Source organism: Atractosteus spatula, chromosome 10 (genome assembly GCF_055471065.1).
Source record: "Atractosteus spatula isolate fAtrSpa1 chromosome 10, fAtrSpa1.hap1, whole genome shotgun sequence".
NCBI classification, from domain to species: domain Eukaryota; kingdom Metazoa; phylum Chordata; class Actinopteri; order Semionotiformes; family Lepisosteidae; genus Atractosteus; species Atractosteus spatula.
Genome location: NC_142715.1, coordinates 23,921,004 through 23,939,188, shown reverse-complemented (window position 1 = coordinate 23,939,188; position 18,185 = coordinate 23,921,004). Strand labels below are relative to the sequence as shown.

General features: G+C 38.0%; 1 non-coding gene across 1 annotated transcript; it reads right to left on the bottom strand.

The window, feature by feature from the left end:
- Positions 1–17,790: 17,790 nt before the first annotated feature.
- LOC148826057 (U7 small nuclear RNA) lies at positions 17,791–17,848 on the bottom strand. Its single transcript, XR_016093294.1, has one exon. It is a non-coding gene; the product is annotated as a U7 small nuclear RNA (small nuclear RNA).
- Between the last annotated feature and the right edge of the window lie 337 nt (positions 17,849–18,185).

The following is an 18,185-nucleotide window of genomic DNA, read 5'->3' as shown; positions in this document are numbered from 1 at the left end:
GAAATGTTCATGTACAGCTGGAAAAAACAACTTCTTAAACAACAGTGAAAGCTGCAACATTACGCCCATGCTTTTCCACACTTGTAAGGATAACCTTAAAACTTAGGCTGTTGAGTCCAATCAATTAAAGCTGGAGTTCTGCAGGTTGTACAGGCTTAAAAGGTAGATCGGTAGTTTATCTGCAATATAGTCCAGTACTTTAGGTGTTTCTTGGTTTAATTTTCCTGCTTATTAATGCTTACTTTCCTACATTTCCAATGCAGTTCACTATCATTATACACAAAAGCTAAACCATAAACTTTGAAGCTAGCAGACTTCAAGAAAACACCTGTTGGTATTAAATGGTGAGGTTATATTATAATCTAAGGTATGAAAACAAACTAGCTACATTTTTAACACACTTTATAATACACCCCTTTTTTGTTGTTTCCCAAGTGATTTGAAGCATTTCTGTTTTAATTGAACTTCTAGAGTTATTTCTCCAATGTTTAGGAGGATATCGCCATAATAAGGGCATGCTTGTCATATGCTAAAAGAATAGCTTATAACAGGAAAGGCAAAGTCTGTTTTTTTTAAAAAGCTCCTTTAAAGCCTGTGCTCCAGAAGGTCCATTTATGTTGAGCTGTGAAAGTGCTTTACAGTAAAAACCTTGTGTAAATGGTTAAAAGCAATGATCCAGGGACCAAAGGTGATTCAGGAGCCTAGAACCAATATTTGTGTGCTCGGTGCAGTCGGATGTTGAAATTTGTTCCCCGTTTTTGAAAAAGTCCCACTGTATGCTGTTCCTTTTATTTACAATAAGAATCTAGGAACCTCTAGGAGACATCAACTGCAAAGTGACATGACTGAGAGCCTTTTGAGTCCTGCAGATACAGGGTACCTCATAATTTTAATGAAATCAAATGTGTACTGTACGTGTAAAACTGAAGCTGACCTAACAACCATCCCCTTTTCTGCAGAGCGTGTTTAATTGTACTGTTTCAGCACATCAGTTTTTTTAAAAAAAATTTTAAATAAACCCTTTAGACAATTAGGAGGTACTGGTATTCACAAGGTAGAAGGTGGTGTTTTCAGAGGCCTAAAGGGAAACTGTTATACCTAATGATTAAATACTTGATGAGACATTTTTTTACTGCATTGTTTATGTATGATCTGTGTATCTCAACTGAAAAGCTGAGATAAAATAAGATGTATGCATCTAAATAACTGGACCTCAAATAGCAGACCTTATGAGCAATACTGTGTGTATTTATTTAAAATATTTATAGCTCCTCTGGAAAGTTGTTGGGGGAAAAAAACCTCACTCGCACCAAACAAATTTATATTTCTAAATATCACAACATGTTCTAATTTAAGTCATTTTAATAACAATGAATAGTCACCTAGGAGTAACAGTATAAACATTTATATTGATTTAAATCGCGTTTAAATCGCCTTTATTTAAAACCCATAAACAAAGCTGATACTGTTTAGACTTTTAATTATTTAAAACTGTATTACAGCAGCACAATGCACAATGCAACGTAAATCGCTTTCTTTGTCTTCTGTATAATAATGTTCACCTCTCTGCCCAGCAAATTAACCATAGTAATAATAATAAACTTTATCGTATATGGCGCCTTTAAAGGTGGCTCCTCAAAGCACTTTACAGGTTAAAAACAATAACAACAATACTGTTAGGCTGGGCAAACGATTTTTTTTTTTTAGAAATACAAAATGAGATATAATGATGTGTTCCGGATTAGACATTAAGGAAGAGCTTAACACGTGGGCGGCGTAGAGGTCGGCTCTGGCTTTCCCATCTACTGTATACACTGCAAGTACAACCCCCCTCTCTGCAGGAGTGCTGGCTGTGATGAATTAAACTGGTTTCACAGCGAAAGACACCTCCCCCCCCTCAAAAACCCAGTAAGTACAGTACTAGTTAAGAAAGGCTAGGCTCCTTAATGAAATCGCTTTAACATGCTAATACGTTGGTGTAACAGTCCGGGCATGGCAAGCTTCTAATTTCAACCTGACCACGGCGAAAGGAACCCTTCTTTCATTTGAAGACAATGAACATATTTTAGCCATGAATGAATTAATAGCAAACATGGTTTACATAAAATACATTTTTTCCAAGAAAGTTTAGCCTTTGTCACTAATGAAACCACTAAATAAAGACATAAATATAAAAATCTTAAGATTTTTAAAATACATGACTTTGCTAAAATTTATTTGAAAATAAAAACGATTACAAACGCCAGGGGAGAGAGAGAACAGGGGAGGGATGTTGGTTTTGCATAAGGGGCGGGGCTATGGAAATGAGGTCTGTTTGGGAATGTGGAGTTACATGTTCTGGCTGTTTGTGAATTATCGTTGTTGAGTATGGAGTGTTGAGGTATTAATTTTGTGTAATGCTTTATGTTGAAAATTGAGGTGGATTTTGTTTATCATAAAGAGGATAAACTGGGATGGGAGGAGGGTTTGGTTTTGCATAAGGGGCGGGATTATGATAATTGGAGGAATTTGCGAGAGTGTAATGGTTTGATATATTTGATTTTGTATTGTGGTTTTTTATCTATGTTTTTGGTTGGTATTATGTTTATATGGTTGTTTTTGTTGGTTGGCTGTTATTATGGTTATTAATAATACGATCTATAGTTGAAATCTGAGCCTAAATAAAAAGAAAAAGCAAGTGATTAGGTTTATGAGCAATCTAATTACTTATTCGTTTAAAACGCTATATAAAATAAAGTTTATTATTAATTTGCTGGACAGAGCGGTGAACATTATTATGCATAAGACAAAGATAACGATCCTGATCAGTTTAGAAATCTGTGTACGCTGTAAGGTTTTTACGTCTTAAACTTTTAAAATACACGTTTCGGATAGAAAGAAATCCTCTTCCTGGTACAGTCGCATGAAGAGAGAGGCGAAACAGCCCTACACAGCCCTGTCGCAGTACACGAATATAATCATATCGTTATTAAATTCTTTAGATACGTGATTCCATATTATATTAGCAGAAAAGCTTAAACTACCACTTTTTCACATGCTATTTCACGTTAGTTAAATTTAATTTATTTATATATTATATATTTATATCTCTGACCAAGGGAAACGTCTAATTTTTTCAAAGAAATGTTTGTTCACAACGGCGACTGTCAGAAGATAGGACACAGCGGCTCAGGCACCCGCTGAATGGAAAAGGGGCACTTTAATGTTCTGTATGGCTAATACTAAATCCAATACTAATATTCAATACTTTAATATCCTTTTCTGTATGTTTAACAATAGTGGGTACTGGCTTAATTCGTCCCTGCTCCCGTTGTTAGGTGTTAATGTGTTGTTAAGTGTGAATTTGTACCTGTTTCCCTGAGGTCTGGCTTTTTTTCTGGAAAACCATAACTCTGGTCTTGTCCAGCTCCAGCAGTGCCAGGTTCTGGCGCAGCCTCTGTTCTGTGGGCGACAGTGGGACCAGGTCGTCTGCACAGAGCAGGAACTCGATTTCCATAATTAATGCAGATCAGTAAATCAAGGGACAAAACAATTATTGCGCCCGGGTCCTCAATGGGCTTTGACGTGCTAATGCATTGATTTAACAGTCTGGGTGTGGCAAGTCTCTAATGTCTCCCGACTTTGAAAACCAAGTAATAACTTAACTATATGTGCAAACGTTTCATATGTTGCTGTTGTGGATGCCTGTGGAGTGTATCTTATTTGCCACGCTCCCTCCCCCCCTCTTTCCCTCAATTCAATTCAATTCAATTCAAGGTGTTTTATTAGCATGGTAGATGTGTTCAATCAGTGTTGGGTATTTACTTTGCTTTGAGATTCCACTTTTAAAGGTGATATATAAATTTTTGACTAAAATAAATTGATATCTTTGTCTTCTAAGCTCTCTGTGTACAGTAGAGCCTCCTGTCCAGCCAGCACATGTCCACAGACATTCAAAACAGCGACATATCATAAAACGTTTGCACATATAGTGTGCAATAATGCACTTTATTTACTAAAAATAAGACAGAAATACTGTATCAATTTATGTTGCATTAGCCTGATTATGATTAAAAAAACACATATAATTAAACACGCGTTTGCGATTTAAATCAAAACACGATTTAAATCAATATAAATGTTTATATTGTATCGCATACTGTCCAGCCTCCATTTCTCTATAACATTTTACTCTATTACACACACACACACAATAGAAGCAGGAAGCAGAAGCAGGGACCGTTGTCAGAAGGGAAGAGGGTGACCATTGTTATCAAAAATGACTTAGAATCGATCATGTTGTGATATTTTGAAATATAAAAGTCAATTGATTGTCCATAATTTCGCTATTCTATTTTTTCGAAGAAATGTTTGTTAAAAGAAAAGTCCAGCACCAGCTGGATTTGAACACACAACCCGTGAGTTGGTAAGTGGGCACATAGACCAGTAGGCTACAGGGGAAGTCACATGAAGAGGGAGGCGAAACAGCCCTGTCGCAGTACACGAATATAATCATATCATTATTAAATTCTTTAGATACGCGATTCCATATTATATTCCCTATTAATCAAATTCTAAAAGTATGCTTGTTGACTCCGGTATCTCTTTAGTTAAAGACTTCGATGCTTAAAATGTTTAGGGAGAAATGGAATACTGGTGTGTATTTTTCTTTAAAGTACCAAGACCAGCCATATACTGTATGTTTATGTTCCAAAATTAATATCGTTTATGGCCTTCACACGCGTTACAGTATGCTCCTATTCTTTTTATGCTCAGCTACTAAGATTTCCCTTCAGTGGTAAAATTCAATATCTACAACGGGCACAGCAAAGACGTTTACTGTAAGTCTTTCTACGACAGACCAATGGACCACGAGTGCCCCTGTCGGTCAACCAATCACGTACCGTGGTACCGCGCGTCATCTTGCGTCACAATGCGCGACGCCGTAGCCAATTACCTCCGGTACATGTCTGTAACGCGCACTTTGAATGGCTGCATCTGTATATTCGACGAATCACTGCCCACTGGGAATGTTCAATTATGCGGCTGTTTACGCCAATTTAAAACATGTCATAAATGTTAATCGACCGTCTAAAATAAAAATGAAATCGAAACATTTCATTGTCTGTGTGGTTATTATTTAAAAAAGAACGCAAAATATGAATTAAAATCAATTCAATATTTTTATTATACATTCGCGGTTATATTGCTCAAGCTTTTTATAATACATGTTACATTCAAGCCATTTTATTACAAACATTTTTAACTACATTGCTCACGCTTTTTAATATACATTTCAAGTCATTTATCACAAACACACATACCCACAGAAAAAATGTTACAAAGTCAACCATGTAGGTCTAGGTATTAATGATCATCTCCTTTCTGCGGTTATCTTAGAGACCGGGTCGGCCGTCGACATCTCTACCAGTTGTTTTAAAGTTTTGACCGATGCTGCACAACCCAACTGGGTAGCCTTGAGTTTTTCAAGTAGCTCTCGGTTACCAGCGTTGGCTAGCAAGGTGCCCGGCATGTTGATTTCTGCCATAGCCTCCATGAACACATCCCAACCTTTTGGCTTCTTACCGACCACAACTGCTTGCTGCTGCGTGACAGCCCTGACAAGACCAATCATGTGAGAGCCCTCAACGGGTGCCCCCTTGTACACAAATTCCCCCTTTTCATTCCAGGCTATTAATGGTTCATTGCGGGCCATAGTCTTTAACAATATCTCGGCATTTCTCCGGAACCGCTGAGACACGCTGTCCAAAATATACCCAAAGTCAGCGTCGCTTGATGACGGCGGTTGTGCTAACTTGCGTGATAGCTCGGCGGGTGCATTTTCCGGTAGTACAACAGTTAAAGTCCCCTTTTTGGAAGTCCCCTGGCGTACTAATGTCAAATACGGTTGTAACACCTCACTGTACAATTTCACTTTTTCATATTCGGCCAGATGTGAGTTCTGAAGAATGTCTCTCATTTCATCATCCAACTGACGGGTTGTTCTTTTTCTTACATCGCCCTCAAGCCCAGACTGCTCTCGGAGTCGATCGAGCTGTTTCTGAGGTACCAGGTACATTTTTCAGCGTGCTCCATTATTGACGTTGTACAAGCCCCGTAATCAATGGTACTGCAATACTCAACAGGGTCCCGATAAAACCACCAGACTGGTTCACCAAGAGTCTCTTTCTTTTAAGAGAAAGACCCTTTTGACTCAAAGTCTTTATAAGCTTACGCTTTCTCTTCAGGGTCCCAAACTGCTTAGCAGATAACGGTATGTTCCCTTTCAAGGTATTCAAGGCGATTTCAGCTATGGCCTGTACAAGATCATTTGTAGCCCCGCAGAGAATAGCTTTCCGCTGACTGGGGCTGGCTTTCACCAGAAAATGTAAGAGTCAGGTTTCTCCGAACGACATGACAATGCCCTGAACGTGTTTTTTCGACTGAGTCTGTGGTTGCGAGATCACCGACTTTTAGATTTTTTAAATACATAAGCCGTGGGTACACCTGGAGGGAAAAGACCTGTTCGCAAGCAATAGTCATCTGGGGTGTCGGCATTTAAATCCACCAACAATTAACCGAAAGGTTTTTTTAGTAGCGTCATCGAACGCTTCAAAAAAAATGTGGCTTTACCGGGGTACATCTGCCGGGACAGGGTTGTAATCTGTAGTTTATCTCTAGGGTTTTTAAACAGCACCATGTACTTTGTATCTAACGCAATGGTTCTACTTTTCCATCCTTGACAAAACACATTTTGGACGATATACATGATGCTGAGGTTTCGGTGGTGTAGGTATTTGGTAAAAGCTTTTTCTATCTCATTATTTTCACACGCAGACTTTATCAAATCATCAACTATTATCAAATTTACTCTACCCTGCGGCAGTAGCTGGTCGCCGGAAAACGACGTTGGTAGTCCTTCTATAAACTGAATGTATGGAAATTTCACAAGCAACTCAGCGTATAGAGGTTGCCAGCAGCTGTAACACCAGACTATGTTTTCGGGTTTACGAGTCATAACGGTATCACCGTTCTCCAAGAGCTGTTTTATAAAATAACTTTTACCGCAATTCGAGGGTCCGGACAAAATGCATGAAAAAGGGTGTTTTAACCTGACATCCATCGTGTTAATATCCGTAGGGCAACAATGTCAAATTTTCTTGCAGCACCCGCTTGTCGTACACCACCTTCTGGGTTTTCTTTAAGGTCCAGGTCTCAATGCGCCAATCCTTTTTAACACGCACGATCATCGGCTGTTGAATAGAAATGTGTTTAAATTCCCGGCACTCTGCATAAGGGTTAACGCCATAGTCAAAAACCAAGTCCCGCAGACTCTCAATGTTAACTTTTTCACAGATGTTCACATTGAGCGTAATGCCTTTTACCTTTAAACAGGCTTTCCCTCCAGACAGTTTGTACCCGTACGACTTGGGTCCTGTTGATACAAACTCGGTGATGTGTTGTCCAGCAGCGATTTCGCTGGTCAGCTCACCCAAGTAGTCACCCAGCCCCGGATTCCACTCACCCTCCCGGCTCACAAAGATAACGGAATCTGTGTCGTGGTACAGACAGCGGCCTTGCAAAGCATTTAGCAGATTGTATAACTCCAAGCGGGCATAGGCGGTTTTAAAGCTAGCGATGAAAATGTTAGTGTTTGAATGGCCTGTATAGTGGTGTTTAGTGTGTTTCCACGTAACACAGGCTGTGTTTTCATCGATAAACTCACAGGCTGACACCTCATGATATGGCGTAAATAAGTACCTGAATAATTCATTGGGCTTTCTCACAATGGTGGTCTGTGGTAAATTGTCTCTTTGCCCATACTTGCCCCACAAACTGTTCAAGGCAATTTTTGAAAGCTGTCTTTTGGCCGGATTCTTTTTAATGTTGCCGGGGTCCAGCCAGACACCCTCTTTTTCATAATATTCGCTGATATATCTTTGTTGTTTCCCGACATCTGTACACCACTCTGAAAACCCCGAAGCTTCCTGTTTCCCTTTCAGATGCAGTTTGTTGTAGTTGGAAAAAAGATCGTGGGAGGCCTTTTCGAAATGTCAAATTTAGTAAATTTTACACGCTCTATACCCCAGATCTAAGGCCATCTGTAATTCCGGGGTGCACCAGACACCAGTCAAGACGCGATCTTCATCACTGTGCTCGCAGGGGGTGGTCTGTTTTGTTTCAGCACACGTACGACACAGTGTGAAAAACAGTTTTTTGTCAATTTTGGTTGGAAGAACTGGAAAGTACAAACGTCTGGGTGGGTAAACTTTCACCTTCGCTAAACCGAAATACCGTTTTAAATCTCCAACCCTGAGTAGGGTTGAACCACCAGCTCTCTGTTTAATAGCTGCACAGGGACACATTTTCACCATTCATATGTTTGTAGTTAAAGAAAATAAAATACTGGCATTTTCCTGCCAGCCGGCAGTATTTCTTCTGCACTGACGAAGATTAATAAAGAACTTTATTTCATCTTTCGCAGGCTGTAATTTCCAGAAAAGGAAGTGAATACTTGTATTAAGCTAAATCAAGCCGACGGAGATGCACTGCCATTGTTTTTCTTCACTTTTAAGTGGAGAAAGTGGATAAGCAAGATTTGTATTTTATCTTTCGGAAGTTGTATGAATTTCTTGAAGTTCAGAAATAGCTTGTTCCAGAAAGGAAATGAACACTTGCTTCAAAGTAAATCAAGATGTACTGTATGTCTCTCTCGCTCTGTCTGCTCTTATCTGTTCACCTCTCTCCTCTTCTCTCTGGCAGTCTGTGTAGAGTATCTGAAGGGAATGTAACACCACTTGGCAAAGAAGAAAAATTCTCAGAGGTAGAATAAAAAATCAATATTCTCCTGGTTCTCCTCTGTGAACTGGGCTCAGGGCTCACTCATCTGGCAGCTGTGGGCTCTGTTCCAGGTCAGAAGCAAGAAGTTTCTATTAACCCTTTCCAGGACCTCCATCCCTTCAGTATTACTGTCTTTACTGTATGTCAGCCTCCAAACATGTTTTATAAATATTTTATAACACAAGTGAGTGTGGAATTATCTTAGTATTTATGTAATAAACACCAGCAGTGACACTGTGATCAGTATATTGATTATCAGTAGCCAATGGTCTAAAGGTCATGTCTACAATAGTGACCAGTTGACCAGTCTATAGCTCTGAGCAGTGGGACTCAGATCACACAGAAGACCTGTCTGTGTGTGATTCCACACCAGCCCTGGGATTCAGCTGCTCTCAGAAGTGTCTCACAGACAGTCTTATAAATTTACAATTAGATTAAGGCTTGTAACAGTTATACAGTTAATTTAAATCATCAGACCACCTATAGAAGTGAGAGCTGGGTGGAAATAAAACCAGTATACACATTTTAACCTCCAGAATCAGGAGTCTGATCTTCCTGGCTCTTATACTCTGAAGATTCGTGTAAAACCCTTAAAAGCGCTCATTTCAGGGACTCGTGCTTGTTCTCTGCTGCTCCACACGGGAACGCTTTGTAACGCATTAATCTGCGAGGTAAACTATTTTTTTTCCTTTTTAATGAATTTCATTCCTTGTTTTGTCGCTCTCCTCCTTCTCCAACTGTTATGATTCGCTTCTCTTCACAGCCCGGTGTGTTTTCATTTAGAGATGTTATATCTGTAAGAAAAGCCACCCCAGGCCCCAGACAGGAGTCTCCTCCAGCGGAGACGCGCTCTGCTCTGTCAGAAAGAGCGCTGTGACGTCACAGACACCAGCCGGGTCTCAGAGAGCGAGACCGCAGGAGGTGCGCTGAGCGCACAGAGGGGTGTTATTGATCACTTATCTATCGACAACCAATTAATTCAACTGAAGAACCGTAGAATAAATGATTAACTTCACCGATTGGTGAGTACTGATTCTTTTCCGGTTCTTGACCCTGTTTTAAATATCTAGAAAACAGTCAATAAAGACTGTATCGATCAATTACCATAGTGCGTTTAATGTTAATAATGTTCAATCTGAAATTAAACAATGATTATTCATATTATTATTTAGGTAACTGTATCCTAGAGCTTAGAAAATTATATTCCAAGTTGATAAATGTATGTAAGTAACAGTTTAAATGCATTTTTTCCAGTGTTTATAAATCATAAGTATGGTAACCACGGCGATAGGCGCCACGTCACTGTACGCGTCTAGGTGTCTCGCCTTCGTCACAAAGAGCGATGTGACGTCATGGGTAGCAACTAATTCTAATACTAGTGTATTCATGTTAATATTAGAGAGTACAACTGGTAGTTTTCATGTTAGTGTTCATGTGAGTATTAATGATGATAGCGATACTGATAGTTTTAGTTTTAATGTTCATATTCATGTTAATATTAATTATAATTATAGTGTTACTGCTAGAGTATTAACAGTAGTAGTAGTGTTTGTTTTAATGATAGCTTAACTGTTATTATAAGTAGTTTGTGTCAATGTTATTGATATTGTTATATGTATGTCTTAGTGATAGTGTTACTGTTGTAATATGAGGAGTTATTTGTGTTAATGTTAGTTATCGTGTATCTGTAGATACCTGTGTATGTGGTGTCTGTGCATGTGTGTCTGTAAGTGTGTGGTGTTTGTTAGTGTGTAAGCATGTGGGGTCTCTGAGTGTGTGGTGTCTATAAGTGTGTCTGTGAGTATTTGTAGCGTTTCTTTGTTTCTGTGAATGCATGTCTGTGAAAGTGTTTGTATGGTGTGTGTCTGTGAGTGTGTGGTGTCTGTCAGTGTGTAGTTGTATATTTGTAAGTGTATGTGTGGGTATGTAATAATAAGAAATTATTAAGAAAGTCTTTGTCTTTTAACTTAAGCGTTCAGGATCCAAGCCCGTGTGCGGACGGTTGTGTTTCTTGAATCTCTTGTAATCATCAAAAGTCGTTGTTTAGTCCTTCAGTTTTTTCTCGAGTTGTCCAATGGATATTTTATACAATCCATACTTTTCATGCTCTTTTGAATTTTCCTTCACTTATGGAAAAAATTCAAGGTGTTCTTGTCGCTGTGCTCCACATCTAGACGAGAGCACTTGCAACAGTACAGGACACGCAGTGAGGAGTTCGTGCAGCTTTCAGCTCAGTGTGGAGTGCAGAATGAGGACTTGCTCGCTGAATGATCTCTCAAGAAATCCCTGGTGAGATTCAACAGGTGGCTTCTTCAACAGCCACGACAAGTCTGAAGACTTTCTCTGAATTTCCTGAATATAACGTTAAATTAGTTCAAATAATTTGGTAGTTAACACAACTAAATGCTTTGGAGGTATATTTAAAACAGCAGAGCAAGGCTTCAGGCACTTCGAGTAGGCATGAAATTAATTGTGTAAACCTGGATCTGTATAATCAAGAGTTCTCTTGTTCATAATATCTTTTTATACTTGTTAATTGAATATATCAATTGAGTATATCTGTTATATTTTTGAATGGGATGGGACTGTACACTGGTGGTTCCCAGGGGAAAAAGTGGGTATTGAGCCATTGGACATTCAGAGATTATATGTTGTGTGGGCGAATGTAACCGTGTGCGAAAGTAAAAAAATCCTCTTAGATGATCAAAGAATAAGTTGGGTGGGTGAATGTAACTGTGCTCTAACAATCCTCTTAGATGAAGTGCTACAGATGCAGCCCCTGAAAGTGTATTCGACTTACCTGTATAGTACTGCTGACACAAATGCTGCACGCTTGGGTTCGTAACACAAGAACCAACATAAATTCAACAGGGAGCTTCTGTAGCTGAAAACACAGATGAAACTGCTTGGTAGAACATCAGACTTTTAATCTGAGGGTCCAGCGTTCAAGTCCCTGTTCGGGCGGTTGTGCTTTCCTTAAATCTATTGTGAATGTCATTATAAATCGTCTTGTATCTTTCACTCTTCTAGCTGTACTGTGGTTATTTTAAATGTTCATCACTTGCATTTTCTTTAGTGTTTCCTTTCACAAACCGAAAATGTTCAAGACGATCTTGTCACTGCACTCCACGGAGATAATCTAAATGAAATCACAGTAGAGTACAAGACACGCAGTGAGGAGCTCACGCAGTGAATACTCTTGAATACGACAAGAGGAAAGGCACACTACACATCTACAGAACATCACGTCCGAGTTTATATTGACATCAGAGATTGGACGCAAAGCAGTTTTTTTTTTTAACAAAGGTTCATGGGAACCTGAATATCTTTGCTAGAAGTATTTCAGAATCACAATCAAATCGAGTACGATTTGCACAGATCTACAGTCTGCAATTAAAATACGGTTTGTGCCTTTTAAAAAATACGCTATTCAAAATGTTTCTAAAACTGGAGAGATATGTTTCGGAATGCGTCTTCCTGTAAAAATAAAATATCTGCATGTATCTACGCTATACGCAAAGTCTGAAGCCTGCTCCACAGAAGAACTATATTCAGAGGGCAAAAGAATTGAATATTTCACCAAGTGAGAGGAAGCATCTTAGAAAAAGGAGGTGCAGTCACTTCTACACATCATAACACCACATAGTCAGACTAAAACTGCTGAAAAACTACTCTCAAGGGTAACCCGGCCGAGCGCTATAAGGAGCTGGATTAAAGCTCCAGTCTCTTCGGGGGCGTGAGTTGGAATCCCACTGCTGCCCAGTATCTCCTTGTTAAGAATAACGGTTTTGTTGTTGTTGCTTCCATGTGATTTAATCAGTTTCAGTAGAATTAATTTGAACAATCATATAATAATCATATTTGTTTTACTCCTCCTATATTGCAATTTGTGCACAAAGATTTAATTTATTTATTTTAAAAACGTGTTAGCCTTGATGGGAAAAACAAGTGACATGGGAGGTGCGGTGGCCATGTGGTAAGGTGTTGGTCTTGTAAACAAAAGATCACGCGTTTGAATCCCCTCCGTTCCTGTTTTGTTTACCAAGACTTTCCTTTATCTAAATCGTCAATTGTCTTGCAATGTAGAAATCTCTGTAATAACAAGAAAAGAACTGTCAGTAGTAGTTAATAATCCTTCGACAAAACAATGGGCACATTCAACACCCCAGCCTCCACTGCTTGTCAGGATGGCCGAGTGGTCTTAGGTGGCAGACTCAAGGACTCAATCATGTGTAGTGACAGTTTTATATTATTCACAACACAGATTTCCCTTCATGTTCATTAAGATGTGTAATTTGTATGTTGGTTGTATAAGAACAGTTTCTTCAAAAGTCCTGTCAATTAACAGTGGAGAGCTAGCCGACGTACGTCTTCATGAAAACTCTCTTACAAGTGTCTTGAGCAAATCTGCAAAATTTTAAAAATAGTTTAGCTCAAGATGCAACGGGAGTATAAACGAATTCTCCCGCCCTCCATTCCAAGATAAAACTCCATGTGTGATTCTTATTTTCCTTGAAGTTAATGATGTTGGTCATTATTGGAAATTGCCCGGTGATATCAACTCAGGTACTCGGTTGTTACGTGCTATAATTCGATACATGCAAAGTATTTGTATTCCCACCAAGTCTCAAGAAGGTCAATCCCAGTGGGCAAAAGATGTAGAATAAACGTCTATTAAACACATACCTTAGACGTATAAATGTGGTCCATAATTAGTCTAGAATGAAATTCTAATATACGTATATTGTTATACACCAATTATACATCTATGATTATATGTCCATTATACATAAATTGTTGGAGTTCTATTATACGGATAACTTTAGAGGACTATAATACATATATGGTTAAAGGTCTATTATACATCAAAGATAGGTTTTATAGGCATCGAAATTAGTAAATCAAGCCAATAATTTGGTTTCCAAATTTATTCTGAAAATATACAATCATTCACTCCTGAAAAATATTGAGTTCAAATTATACATTATATACAATATTGTAATCAACATATGGCTAATCATCAAAAATAAAAAAAAACACAACTAGTAAACTTCAGCTACAAATTCTTGTAACATGGCAATATATTTACAAACACAAACTAACTACGTGAACATGCTAATATTTAACTCAAAACCACATTTTGATTCAAATATAAGTTTCAAAATTTACAACTTGTATATCTCCAAGAAAATCTTATTACAATGTGAAGTTAAGACGATTTTTACTGTTCACCATTTGCAAAGCCCTGTCCAATTGTCCTAACAGTTAGGACCAGCAACTTATCATTTTCAGTGTCCAGACTTCCAGGCCCACTGCCTTGCATACGCATTCTTCAAATAACGCATTGTGTGCTCCTTTATTTATTTTTCTGTTGCTGTTGGGTGGGGTTTCAGCACCACAGCTAGGAAAAATGTTATAATATTAGTACTCAGATAAATGATGATTAATCTCTTCTTGAACATAATCTAAAAAAAGAACCATTAAGGTTTACTAAGCTCAAAGCTTAATCAATGTATTAAGTTTAGCTTGCATCATAGTAATTGAGCAATAAAGTCTGTCCTAATTAAAGAGTACCCAAAGTTTGAAAGTACAACATAGAATAAGAGTACCTTTAATTGCTCTAAAAAGATTTGTGTCTCCCAGGCACCTCTTTTGTCTTTGATCTTTCTGGTTTGTGCCAGCAAAGTTGAATTCCACCATCAGTTCATTTGTATTAAGTCTGAAAACCAAATTATGACTGAGCTTAGACATTTCTCAAGCGAGTTTTCACTCATTGTTTATTTACTCAAATATTTAGTATCAAATGTACTACTGTAATCCTTATATTTTAAGAGACAATTTAGCAGTTTTACACCTTGCAAATTCAGTGGTTAACAAGGTATCTTTAAGCTAAATTTTGTTTATATTTTAACTTGATCAAAGTAAAAATGTAATGTAAAAACATTTAAAAAATCTATAAGCAATACCTTGACAACACTGTGAACACACTCTCTCTGACATCACTGTTGCCTACTCTCCAAAGTTGGTTTATCTGGAAATAATATTATATTAGAAATAATATTAGAAGTTATTTTTACTACTGGATCTTCACTAATCAACTAATCAGACATACCCATTACACATTTTCACATTTTAACTCCACTTTTCTGCAGTATTTGCTTAGTCCTAGAATACAAAGTGGCCATATTTCAAAGTTCAAAAGTTGTAGTAATTTTTTAGAACATGAAGCTTTTTATAAAACACTTTATTTTGGCATTAAAAGATTAGCAAGATTATACATTATAAACTAAAAATAAGAATGTATGCCAGAGATGGATCCTATTAATCAGATGTAAGCTGATATAATATAATAATGACCTATCTGTAACCTAGAATACTAGTAGTGAATATTTTCTACACCACAGAGATAATATAATATCATACCAGTAGGTTTTGATTGTCCATGTTGTCAAGGACTCACTTGTGTGTACAGGACTCTTCCATTGTGCTCAGCCTCTTGAAGTAGAATTGTGAGTTCACCAGTTCTGTACACTTTCCCGCATGCCTCAGTTCATCTCTGATCTCTATCAGGAGACCCAATACCCGAAACTCTGAAATCATTCACATTTTGTATCAGCATTTGTAAGGAATTAGGTCAGGAGTTTTTAACACTATTGTTATATTAGCATTACTGTAGTGTTGCTAATGTGCTACATGCAATTTATAATCTTAAAAATGTAAAATTCCCACATTTGTAGTTGATTTTGTGTGATCTTCACCTTCACACTATTTTATATGCCATTTATTTCTTATTAACGTACTATTTTTAATCAAATTAATATTAAGACCTGTATGTATTCAAATAGTATTATCATTATTTATACTTACGCATCAAAAGACGATTGCTGAGAAAAACATGACAGTATTTAACCTAAATGGCAAACAACAAATATCAGCAATGCATTGTGGTATATAACCGGAAAAGATGCTGTGTTAGATATGTTTTCAATTTCAATTATATATGCATTTATTAATGTTGTCAATATTATTACGGTTGCAATTTAACCATGGTGAGAATCCCTGCCTGTCATACAGGAGAGTAGGGTTTGATTCCTGACAGGGAGCTAAGGAGCTTTTTCTATGACCTGTTTACAATTTAAACTTTAGTGTGAGACACCTTTCTTCTACAGAAATCTATTTTTTTAAAAAGGAGATGAATTAGTTATAACAACACAAAACATCAAAGTGAAGTTGCTTTTCAGCAACTCCTTGGTTACATAGGAATTTAGTTTTTTTGACAGCACGGTCATTTGCAAAATTAAACAAGGAATTGATTCACTCCTGTGGAATACTGTATAAAATGGAAGATGGGTTTGATATGGAAACAACTACACACATTTTAGTTTTTTTTTTCCAATTGTACTCGCATCAAAGTGACATAAGAAAAGTCGTTGTCAGAAGTGGGATATGAAAACAAGCCACCAGGGGAGACCGATGTAATAACTTCACCAGAAATATATTGAAAACAAATGGGCTGTCACTAAGGAAATTCATAGAGAAATACAGGTCCCACCATAAAACACCATAAGGAGTGCAAAACATGTTAAGTTATTTCTGTACTTCATCAGTGTTGGTAAAAGAGGGACTCAAGGACACAAAGATTCTAGTTTGGGAATCAGGCTGATGAAGGGAAGTGTGACTTTGGACACAGGGCATTGCAGAGAGGAACAAATGGCGCAACGAAACAAAACACCAAAACCCCAGATTGAACCAGAAACCTTTAGAGCATCAGTCTAAGGCTTTCTCAGCTGAGCTATTTCAACCTCTGTGTATGATCCAACCTCTGCTGTCTGCAGTAGCCTCCCAAAGTTCCAGCATGAGTGCACGAAGAGGAGTGGTAGAGTGTTACTGCAATGTCATTCAGAAGGAAAGTGATCCAGCTCAGCTCTCTGATGTTTGGTAGATACATCTTCTTCATGAGTAATGTAGGATCAACTTCTTCAGGCTCGAGGAAGGGCTTGCATTTCGGCAGCAGTAACTGACTGAGTAGTGACTTCTAGGACCTGGTCTTATCAGGTTGCTTTGCCAAGTTTGTCAGTTCTGCTGAAATGACCTGTCTCTAGGAAATTTAGGAAGCAGAAGAATGACTATCTGAAAGGTGACATGATCTGCTGGGTGTTTGACTTGATCATGAATGACACAGGAAATGCGAATTCTTGCAATAAGACAAAACAAGATCCATAAAACACTGGCAGAAGTGCAAAATGTGAGAGGATAAAAAGACACCTGTTTCTGCCCGATTTCAAACAGGGGATCTTGTGCATGTGTGATGAACGTGATAATCACAATATTGCAGAAATGACAGCAGCACTGAACGTGGTGAGACGTAAAAGATTGTTAATTCCCTTCAAATACTCATAGTGTGTTTATTCTGCTGTATTAATTTACTGTGGTCATCAGGCAGTAACAAACCTGTTATCTACACACTGTTCCCAGAGCTGGATAGGTGACTCCACATTCTACAGCTCTCTAGCAATAGAGGAAGTCAGACTACAGAAATGGAGAAAATCTCCTCTTCAGAATGTGGAAATATATTCCTGAGAGAAGTCCTTTCTCGAAGTTCAACACTCTCTGCAAGTTACCCATTCCCACCTTGCGCAGGGTAGTGGTTATCACATTCTCTTAACACACCAAAGGGTTTCAGTTTGAAAGCGGGCGAAAACAAGTGATCACTTTTCGCACATTTGTCACTGCTGACGTTGCTTTATGAATCTATTTTCTATACTGTGCTGATCAATTGGAAACCAAAAGGCGAAAAAGACACGTTCCCTCACCTAAGGTTGAATATTAGGAATCAAAACTGCTCGAGTGTATGGAAGCACACAGCTTTATTAAGATTTCCAAGTGCAAGATCTTTTTATTAATAGAAGACCCTATTTATGTTGTATGAGAAATATTAATATTAATACAGAATCTTTTTTCACCAAATAAATGGGCTTCCTGACTTCAGAAAGCCTTCTAGACAAATACTAAAAGAGCAACAATTCCATTTGGTAAATGAAATGAAAACACATACCCTACCAAACCTCGAGTACAGGCCATTCAGGGTGATAATACAAAACCATTTATAATTCAACAAATAAAACCTGTCAACTGGTAATCACCACTTATCATAAAAAAATAAGTAGCAATACACAGTAGGTGACTCTTGGGTGCAAGTTAAATCCATGCAAGAAGGGGTTTAGTGTTATATTTCCAAATCAGATATGCAAATGAGAGATCTGGCCCAGCCAATCTCAAAGCTCCCTTGGTCTGGAATGGAGCTGCTCCCCTCTTCTAGTTATTCACACTGGAGTTAGGTTACGTATTAGCACATTTCATCTAAC